Below are 10,000 nucleotides of genomic sequence, written 5' to 3'. Positions count from 1 at the left end.
TCGAATAATTCACGAGGGAGATTATCATATTCTTCTACAATTCAATTAGATGCGAAATCTAGAAATACTCTTTATTTTTGTAGTTGTAGAAGATATTTTTTGTTGGAACCCCACCCCCTTTTTTTGTTTTTTCATTTTTAAGGAACAGGATCTAATCGTTCGAAACTCTTTTTCTTCTCATTCGAGAGATTATGTGAATGAACCTACTACTGAATCTAATGAGTTCAAATTAAAGTAAAAAAAAGGAAAGTAATAAAGTAAAGGGCATTATACTATAAGGTCATTCTTGGTTCGAAAATACACAATATATTCGATACAATAATAGAATGAAGTTGCCCAACACAGTTTATTATTATTTATAATTATAAATTATAAATAATAATATTAGTATAGTTAATATTAGTATAGTAATATTAGTTTTAAGAGTTGCACAATGAATCTAATCCGTTGATTTAGAATCACGGGATGGTTAGATATCACAGATGATGAGTTGATTTATTACCTATGTCACTCTATTTTTATTATTACTGTCTATAATCTATAATGATAATAATTGCTGAATCAAAAACTTTCAATTGAACTTATTCTTTCAATTGGTATTTTTGCTTATCCTTGTTTGTATCTTTCAAAACTAAAATTGAAATTTAGGGAAGTGCTTTATAAACATATGTATAAAAAAAGAACATATTTCATTTAGACTCTTTATGCCTACCATAACTAGTTATTTCGGTTTTCTACTAGCGGTTTTAACTATAACTTCAGTTCTATTTATCAGTTTAAACAAGATACGTCTTATTTGAAATTAATTGAATGAACAATTCATAAAAAAAAGAAATTTTTCTGTGGTATTTCATATATTCTATAGTTTCTTACCGTGTCAATTTCCAATTCTTGTTCATTGAGATTCATGTGCAATACGAATTAATATTTAAGAATAGATATTACCTCTCCCTTTCCCCTTTCAAACAAATGAAATGATTGAAGTTTTGCTATTTGGAATTGTCTTAGGTCTAATTCCTATTACTTTGGCTGGATTATTTGTAACTGCATATTTACAATACAGACGTGGCGATCAGTTGGACCTTTGATTAATTAATATCTCTTTTTTTGATTGACCTCCTATTTCATTGTAATTTTCGACCTAAGAATAACAAGAATGGAATCACGCTCTGTAGGATTTGAACCTACGACATCGGGTTTTGGAGACCCACGTTCTACCGAACTGAACTAAGAGCGCTTCATAAATATTTTGTAACCCTAATATATTTTTGCATGCATCTACTATTATATAGAATATCGTAAAATTAATATATAGAATATTGTAAAATGAAAGATTGATTATACCCAATTTTAATCGATTTCAATTAATCCCTCGTTACGGCTCATAAGATAAGTAATAGGTAGGGATGACAGGATTTGAACCCGTGACATTTTGTACCCAAAACAAACGCGCTACCAAGCTGCGCTACATCCCTTTCCATTGGTCGACAGTGTCATTGTAGAGAATACCTGTATTGTTTTCCACATCTTTATTTTCTCCATTCATATACAAAAATTATCTTGTCATTTCTTCTTTTTTATCTCATATCATAGAACATATATTTAATATTTCATTCTAATAAATAATTAATTATAATAAAAGGCTTATACACATACGTAACGTATAATTAAACCCGCTTAAAAAAATGAATAGAATATTTTTGGGGAATGCTGGGACAGAAAAAGGCGTATTTTTTTTTTAAGAAAAGGAATAGCTACTGAATCATTGTACATTTCAATTTGAATTAGGGATTCCGCATACAAATACAAGTGATCATTAACTACACCTACGTCTGATCATATATGTATTACAAATTACAATAAAGAAGGAGTATTTAAAATGCGAGATCTAAAAACATATCTCTCCGCGGCACCGGTAGTAAGTACTCTATGGTTCGGGTCTTTAGCGGGTCTATTGATAGAGATCAATCGTTTATTCCCGGATGCGTTGATATTTTCCCTTTTTTAATTCTAGTTCTAGTTATAGTTATTGATATGGGAAGGGGTGAAGAAAATTAGAGATATAATCAAATATCTGTGACTAATCCCTCCCCTTCCCTTCTTTTACTTTTCTAATTTTTAAAATTAGAATAAGTTCGAAAAGAGAAAGAATAAAAGTGGATTCAACTTCAGTAAAACTCGGAACTCGGGCCGGGACTCTAATTTAAATTTAATTAATAAGATAAGAGAATGAGAACGGAAATGGAAATTGATGGCCGGGTCAACAATATCATACAAAATACTTAAATGAAAAATGAAATACTATACTAGGATTATAAATCTAGTTAGAAATCATTGTATTACTTATTAATACTTTTTTATTACTATCTTGATTTCAACGAAATCTTTCAGAATTTGATTTCGAGTTAGCAACTTCTATTTTTTTTCGTTCCTTTCTTCTCTTTGGATCGGAAAATAGAATAGTTGGGTGAATCAAAAATCCAAAGGAGGTTCATGGCCAAGGGTAAAGATGTTCGAGTAACCGTTATTTTGGAATGTACCAATTGTACTCGAAATAGTGCTAATCGAAATGGTGCTAATAAGGAATCAATGAGTATTGGTATTTCCAGATATATTACTCAAAAGAATCGACATAATACGCCTAGTCGATTGGAATTGCTAAAATTCTGTCCCTTTTGTTACAAACATACAATTCATGGGGAGATAAAGAAATAAATCGAACCGATCCGATCGCTTGTATGTCACCCTTCCAAGGAAGATTAAAAATGACATATTATATATATATATATATATATTTAAAGATAAACAAAACAAAATCCCCCATTGAAATAGGATTTTCGGGATAAGGAAGAAACAAATCATGGATAAATCCAAGCGACTCTATTTTAAATCCAAGCGATCTTTTCGTAGGCGTTTGCCCCCGATTGGCTCGGGGGATCGAATTGATTATAGAAACATGAGTTTAATTAGTCGATTTATTAGTGAACAAGGAAAGATATTATCTAGACGGGTGAATAGATTAAACTTAAAACAACAACGATTAATTACTATTGCTATAAAGCAAGCTCGTATTTTATCTTTGTTACCTTTTCTTAATAATGAGAAACAATTTGAAAGGGGTGAGTCGACCACCAGAACTACTGGTCTTAGAATCAAAAAGAAATAGGCTTACTCTTCACTTGAATCAAAATTCCAATACGAATTCAAAGGCGGATTGATATTTTGTTCGAAAAATTCGCGAATCCATATTTTATTGTCGTATTATCATAAGAAAAAAAGAATAAATCTTTTTTTATTAAACGTGTTGTTTGTTCATTTTGACGACTTTATTATTATATTTTATCATACTAATTTCTATTCTACCTTCCCGGAGTTAATTCTCCAGTGAACTCCATTTTAAATTTAAAACATTCCGATGAATTCCTTCCAAATATACTTATTTTAGAATCTCATTGGAAATCATATAAAGGCAATTTCTATTTAATATAGCTATTTGCGCAAGTATTTTACGATTAAGAAGCAACTGCCTCTTGTACAGATTGTGTATTAATCTATTATAATTATAGTATATGCCTTTACCGCGAATTACTGCATTTATCCGAGTAATCCACAAACGACGAAAATCTCTCTTTTGCCTACCTCTATCCCGATAAGCCGAAAACAAAGCTCTTATTTTCTGTTGAGTAATAGTTCTAGTAAGTCTTGAATGAGCCCCTCGAAAGCTTGATGCAAATAAACGAATTTTTGTTCTACGTCTCCGAGCTATATATCCTCGTTTAATTCTGGTCATTGAATAAATGAAACTTCGATGAATAACTAATTGATTTCCTTTCTTTCAGTTATTCCTTTTCCCTTTCCTAGTTTATTAATAACAAAACGGATTCTTCCAATGTATAAACTAAAAACTCCAATGGCTTTTGCTACTATAACCTTCCCGACCACGATTTTTTCTTTTTTTCTGGGCATTTCACTGCGAAATAAGAAATTGTATTGATAGTGATACTAGATATTAAAAACTAGATATTAAAAAAAGCATATTAAATAAAAAAAGAAAAACAAAAAGTAGTAAATCTAAATGGATAAAAAAATCGTGGGTTCCATCGTTTCTATGGTTACTTTTTTAACGGCGAGGTCCCCTCTATACACCGGAGCCCCTTCTTTCATTTAATCAATGCTATTGTTAACTTGTACAGTTCACACTTTTTGGCTCTACCCATGAATTATCCAGTAATCAGTCTTTCACAATGAGATCTACCTATACAGTAACGATATTTAATTATGAAGATTAGCTGTGTAGCTGACCCTGTTAGTCCGTTGTTGCAAGAGTAAGGGCATAATCTTTCTGCCTTTTCATTTTAATAGTCTTTCCCCTGCTTAGTGGATAACCATTTGCTACCAATGGGAAATTCTTTTTCATCTTAAATTGAAAATTGAGACGGTTGGATTTATACCAATAGAAACCATAAAATTTGATACACAATAGAAGGATATCATAGATCCTTTTTAGATAGTGAATGGAGTTCTTCCATTTTATCCTATTTATTGGTACTGACCACTGATACTGGAAAAATTGGTTCTTTTCTTTTGTCCCAGTCCATGCTCTGAACGAGTCACACATACACCCTAGTACATGTTCCTCGTCGCTGAGGACATCCCCCAAGGGCGGGGGATTTCGTGACATTTCTGATTGGCTGTCTTGTCTTTCTAATAAGTTGTTTAATAGTTGGCATGTTGACTCGTATACATAATGAGTTGGTTTAGATCGATCCTAACCGGATGATTAGGCATTACTTCTATATTAATAGATATATTAAATATAAGAAGAGAAAATTGAAAATGGCATATTTGCGCGAAATCCCTGCTATTTTTTATTCTACCGCTATAACATCAACAATTCCATGAGCTTGGGCTTCTGTTGCTGACATAAAAACATCTCTTTCCATGTCTTCGGATACAACCCATAAGGGTTTGCCCGTTCTTTGTACATAAACCCTTGTGATGGTTTCGCGTAACTTCAACAGTTCTTCCGCTTCCAGGATAAATTCTCCCGTTTGTGCCTCATAAAAAGAACTAGCAGGCTGATGGATCATTACCCTGATTATATAACATAATAAATGGTTCTTCTATCTCGAAGATAAATCAAAGAGAAGAAATAAAATAAAGAATAATAATACGAAAAACAAGATAGAATTGAACAACCGTACAGGCATCTTTTTCGCATTGCATACGGCTCTACAATGGAATTCGCTTTTACCTCCCATCCAAGAAACAGAAAAAATAGGATCTATCAGACCAGACCCTGATTGGTAAATAATCCAATAACCATCCTTCCTTTTTTGGAGTAGTTAAAAAATACTATGATGGCTCCGTTGCTTTATATTTATATATTTTATTTATTTAGTCTTTTATTCAGCAATCCCAAAGTTTCTTTTTTTTTGTATTCTTTCATAACATAATTAGCCTTCTGGCGTGAAAACAAAAAAGTTTGTGACGCTGCAAGAGATTTCCGATAGATCAGATAAAATCGGAAATGCCCCTTATCTCATACTACTCTTTCAATATATAATCTAATAGTTTTTGAATTTTGAAAAAAAAAAAGATTTCTCATATCGAATTCAAAATGCCATGCTATTATTACTTAATAGTCATATTTCATATCGCGAAGGCATAGTCTTCTTTTTTCTCTCAAATACAAAACTCATTGGCGCCGAGCATGAGGGAATGCTAGACGTTTGGTAATTTCTCCTCCGACCAGAATAAAAGATCCCATTGAAGCGGCTAATCCCATGCATATTGTCTGTACATCTGGTCGTACAAATTGCATAGTATCATAAATAGCTACTCCGGGTATTACCCACCCTCCGGGAGAGTTCATAAACAAATACAGATCTTTGATATCATCCTCTATACTAAGATATACCATAAGACCAATAAGTTGATTCGAGATCTCGCTATCAACCTCTTGGCCTAAAAAAAGTAATCTTTCTCGATAAAGTCGGTTGATTAGGATAAAATTGTATCCTTAGGAACCGTACGCGCACCTTTTGATGCATACGGTTTACCAAAAATCGCGAAAAAAAAGAATCAATGTGTAGATTACAGCCCTCATCTTTTTTCATAGTGGGCTCCTTCTAACAAAGGGCTTTTTTCTTCTATTTTTCAAGAAAGATTAGTTTTGGTCTGTTTACTTTACCTATAAATAAAAAGAAATAGATAAAAGTAATCTACTAAACTTATCGAACGAACTTCTCATTGATTTATTGTTTCATCGAGATCGAATCCAAATCACGATGTCATTTTCTTGTTCCGGAATGGGCTTCTTCAATTTTTTTAGGTTTATGCTCTACTCCGAGTAAAGATCGGCCCGATTTTGATTTGCACATATAGGGCAAATGCCCCAATACCACGTGTTTTTGCTATGGCTTTTTTTTTTATTTATTTCATGTCTTCTGCCAAATATTCAATGTATTCGTTATATTACTCGATTGCTTAAACAGTTTGAGATCGCTCCTGTTTATAATATGATAAAAATAGATATATTACCAATTGGGTTTTTTCTAAACGGAGCCTGGATACTTCATTTTATTGGTCCAATTGAGCCAACTATAAATTATTCTAAACCATAAATTATTCTAATTGATAATATTAATCTGGATACCCCCTCCAAAAAACAAAATAAATATAATTGCACTTCACGCTCCAAATTTTTGATGATTCAATCAATCTTTCTTGGGCGAAAGAGAGGATATCTCGATCGGGGGAGAGAATGGGGAAATCCCATGTGACCCAATATATCTGACAAGTCGCACTATACGTCAACCCAAGATGCATCTTCCTCCCCGGGACTTCGAAAAGGTACTTTTGGAACACCAATAGGCATTAAATGAAAGAAAAAAAGAATTAAGTACTATATCTTACTTTGATGTGGAAGCGTAAAAATGGGTTTATTGTCTTAATAAGATTAGCCTTTATCATAGTTTATCCAAAAATTGAATAAGTTCATAAAATAAAAAAAAAAAGAAGACAGAATGACTATGACTAAAGAAGAAAATTTTTAAGAATGGGTCTTTTGAATGATATGAACAAATATGTATGCTTTCACTCATAGAAAATGAAAGCGGGATCCCGCCCCCCTACCATTGCGTATTGGTACTTATCGGGTATAGAATAGATCTGCTTCTGTTTGTTCCTACAAACAGAACTCTTCCATTATTACTAATATAATAGAACAAATCTTAATCCTTTCCTCGAGATAATCTACTGAAAAGGGGAGGTCCATAGCATAGTTTTTTCCAATGCAATAAAGTTACATAGTGTCTATTTTTCGTTGATAAAGGGGTATTTCCATGGGTTTGCCTTGGTATCGTGTTCATACCGTCGTATTGAATGATCCGGGTCGTTTGCTTTCTGTCCATATAATGCATACAGCTCTAGTTGCTGGTTGGGCCGGTTCGATGGCTCTATATGAATTAGCGGTTTTTGATCCCTCTGACCCTGTTCTTGATCCAATGTGGAGACAGGGTATGTTTGTTATACCTTTCATGACTCGTTTAGGAATAACCAATTCATGGGGCGGTTGGAGTATCACAGGAGGGACTATAACGAATCCGGGTATTTGGAGTTACGAAGGTGTGGCCGGTGCACATATTGTGTTTTCTGGCTTGTGCTTTTTGGCAGCTATTTGGCATTGGGTGTATTGGGATCTAGAAATATTTTGTGATGAACGCACGGGAAAACCTTCTTTGGATTTACCTAAGATTTTTGGAATTCATTTATTTCTTTCAGGACTGGCTTGTTTTGGGTTTGGCGCATTTCATGTAACGGGGTTGTATGGTCCTGGAATATGGGTGTCCGATCCTTATGGACTAACCGGAAGGGTACAATCTGTAAATCCAGCGTGGGGTGTGGAAGGTTTTGATCCTTTTGTTCCGGGAGGAATAGCCTCTCATCATATTGCAGCAGGGACATTGGGCATATTAGCAGGTCTATTCCATCTTAGTGTCCGCCCGCCCCAACGTCTATACAAAGGATTACGTATGGGAAATATTGAAACCGTCCTTTCCAGTAGTATCGCTGCTGTTTTTTTTGCCGCTTTTGTTGTTGCTGGAACTATGTGGTATGGTTCAGCAACTACCCCGATTGAATTATTTGGTCCCACCCGGTATCAATGGGATCAGGGATACTTCCAGCAAGAAATATATCGAAGAGTTGGTGCTGGGCTAGCCGAAAATCAAAGTTTATCAGAAGCTTGGTCTAAAATTCCTGAAAAATTAGCTTTTTATGATTACATCGGCAATAATCCGGCAAAGGGGGGATTATTCAGAGCGGGCTCAATGGACAACGGGGATGGAATAGCTGTTGGTTGGTTAGGACACCCTATCTTTAGAGATAAAGAAGGGCGTGAACTTTTTGTACGTCGTATGCCTACTTTTTTTGAAACATTTCCGGTTGTTTTGGTAGACGGAGATGGAATTGTTAGAGCCGATGTTCCTTTTAGAAGGGCAGAATCGAAGTATAGTGTCGAACAAGTAGGTGTAACTGTGGAGTTCTATGGCGGCGAACTGAATGGAGTCAGTTATAGTGATCCTGCTACTGTGAAAAAATATGCTAGACGTGCTCAATTGGGAGAAATTTTTGAATTAGATCGCGCTACTTTGAAATCCGATGGTGTTTTTCGTAGCAGTCCAAGGGGTTGGTTTACTTTTGGACATGCTTCGTTTGCTCTGCTCTTCTTCTTCGGACACATTTGGCATGGTGCTAGAACCTTGTTCAGAGATGTTTTTGCCGGTATTGACCCGGATTTGGATGCTCAAGTAGAATTTGGAGCATTCCAAAAACTTGGGGATCCGACTACAAAAAGACAAGCAGTCTGATACAAGATTGATTTCTTACTTCTCACCTTTATCTTTGTGATTTAACATAATTTAACATAAATAGGGTATCGGATAAATCTTGATTTGAATTGCTGCCTTTTCTTTGACTATTTCTCTTTAGTTATCCGGGAGACGATCCAAAATAAACAGGTATGGAAGCTATAATTGTAAACCGCAATCGAATCTATGGAAGCATTGGTTTATACATTCCTCTTAGTCTCGACTTTAGGAATAATCTTTTTCGCTATCTTTTTTCGGGAACCGCCTAAAGTTCCAACTAAAAAGATGAAATGATTTTTTATTATCTCATTTATTATCTCAATTGAAGTAATGAGCCTCCCAATATTGGGAGGCTCATTACTTCAACTAGTCTCCGTGTTCCTCGAATGGATCTCGTAGTTGTTGAGAGGGTTGCCCAAAAGCAGTATATAAGGCGTACCCAGTAAAACTTACAAGTAAACCAGATATAGAGATGGCAACTAAGGTTGCTGTTTCCATTATTATATAGTTTTAATATAATTTTAAGACCACAACGGATCTATGATAAGATCATTTATTTACAATATAATGGTATACAAAGTCAACGGCTCTCAATGAATACAAAATAGGATTTATGGCTACACAAACCGTTGAGGATAGTTCGAGATCTGGTCCAAGACGAACTATTATAGGGGATTTATTGAAACCATTGAATTCGGAATATGGTAAAGTAGCTCCCGGTTGGGGAACTACTCCTTTGATGGGTATCGCAATGGCTCTATTTGCGATATTCCTATCTATTATTTTGGAGATTTATAATTCTTCCATTTTACTGGACGGAATTTCAATGAATTAGATTCACAAGAACTACTAAATAGCTTTTCAATACAAAACAAAGTGAAGCATTTAGATCGTTTTTAGTCCATTCTATTTTTTGGTAGTTCGACCGTGGAATTTCTTTGTTTCTGTATTTCCGGAATATGAGTGTGTGACTTGTTATAATTGATCCTATGGATACTACAGAAATCGGCTCTGTCATCTTGATACAGATGGTTTTACCTCGTCGGATATTCATTCTAGTATCCGGAACGCGCGGAATATATGAAATAGATTACAAACTATTATAACTATGATTCATATTTAATATT

At 34.3% G+C, this 10,000-nt stretch overlaps 1 non-coding gene across 1 annotated transcript; it reads right to left on the bottom strand.

The window, feature by feature from the left end:
- Window positions 1–1,163: 1,163 nt before the first annotated feature.
- On the bottom strand, window positions 1,164–1,237 carry TRNAW-CCA (transfer RNA tryptophan (anticodon CCA)). Its single transcript has one exon. It is a non-coding gene; the product is annotated as a tRNA-Trp (tRNA).
- Window positions 1,238–10,000: the final 8,763 nt, after the last annotated feature.

Source organism: Corylus avellana, unplaced genomic scaffold (genome assembly GCF_965113065.1).
Source record: "Corylus avellana unplaced genomic scaffold, dhCorAvel1.hap1.2 HAP1_SCAFFOLD_60, whole genome shotgun sequence".
NCBI lineage: Eukaryota > Viridiplantae > Streptophyta > Magnoliopsida > Fagales > Betulaceae > Corylus > Corylus avellana.
This window is presented reverse-complemented; position numbering and strand designations above follow the sequence as displayed.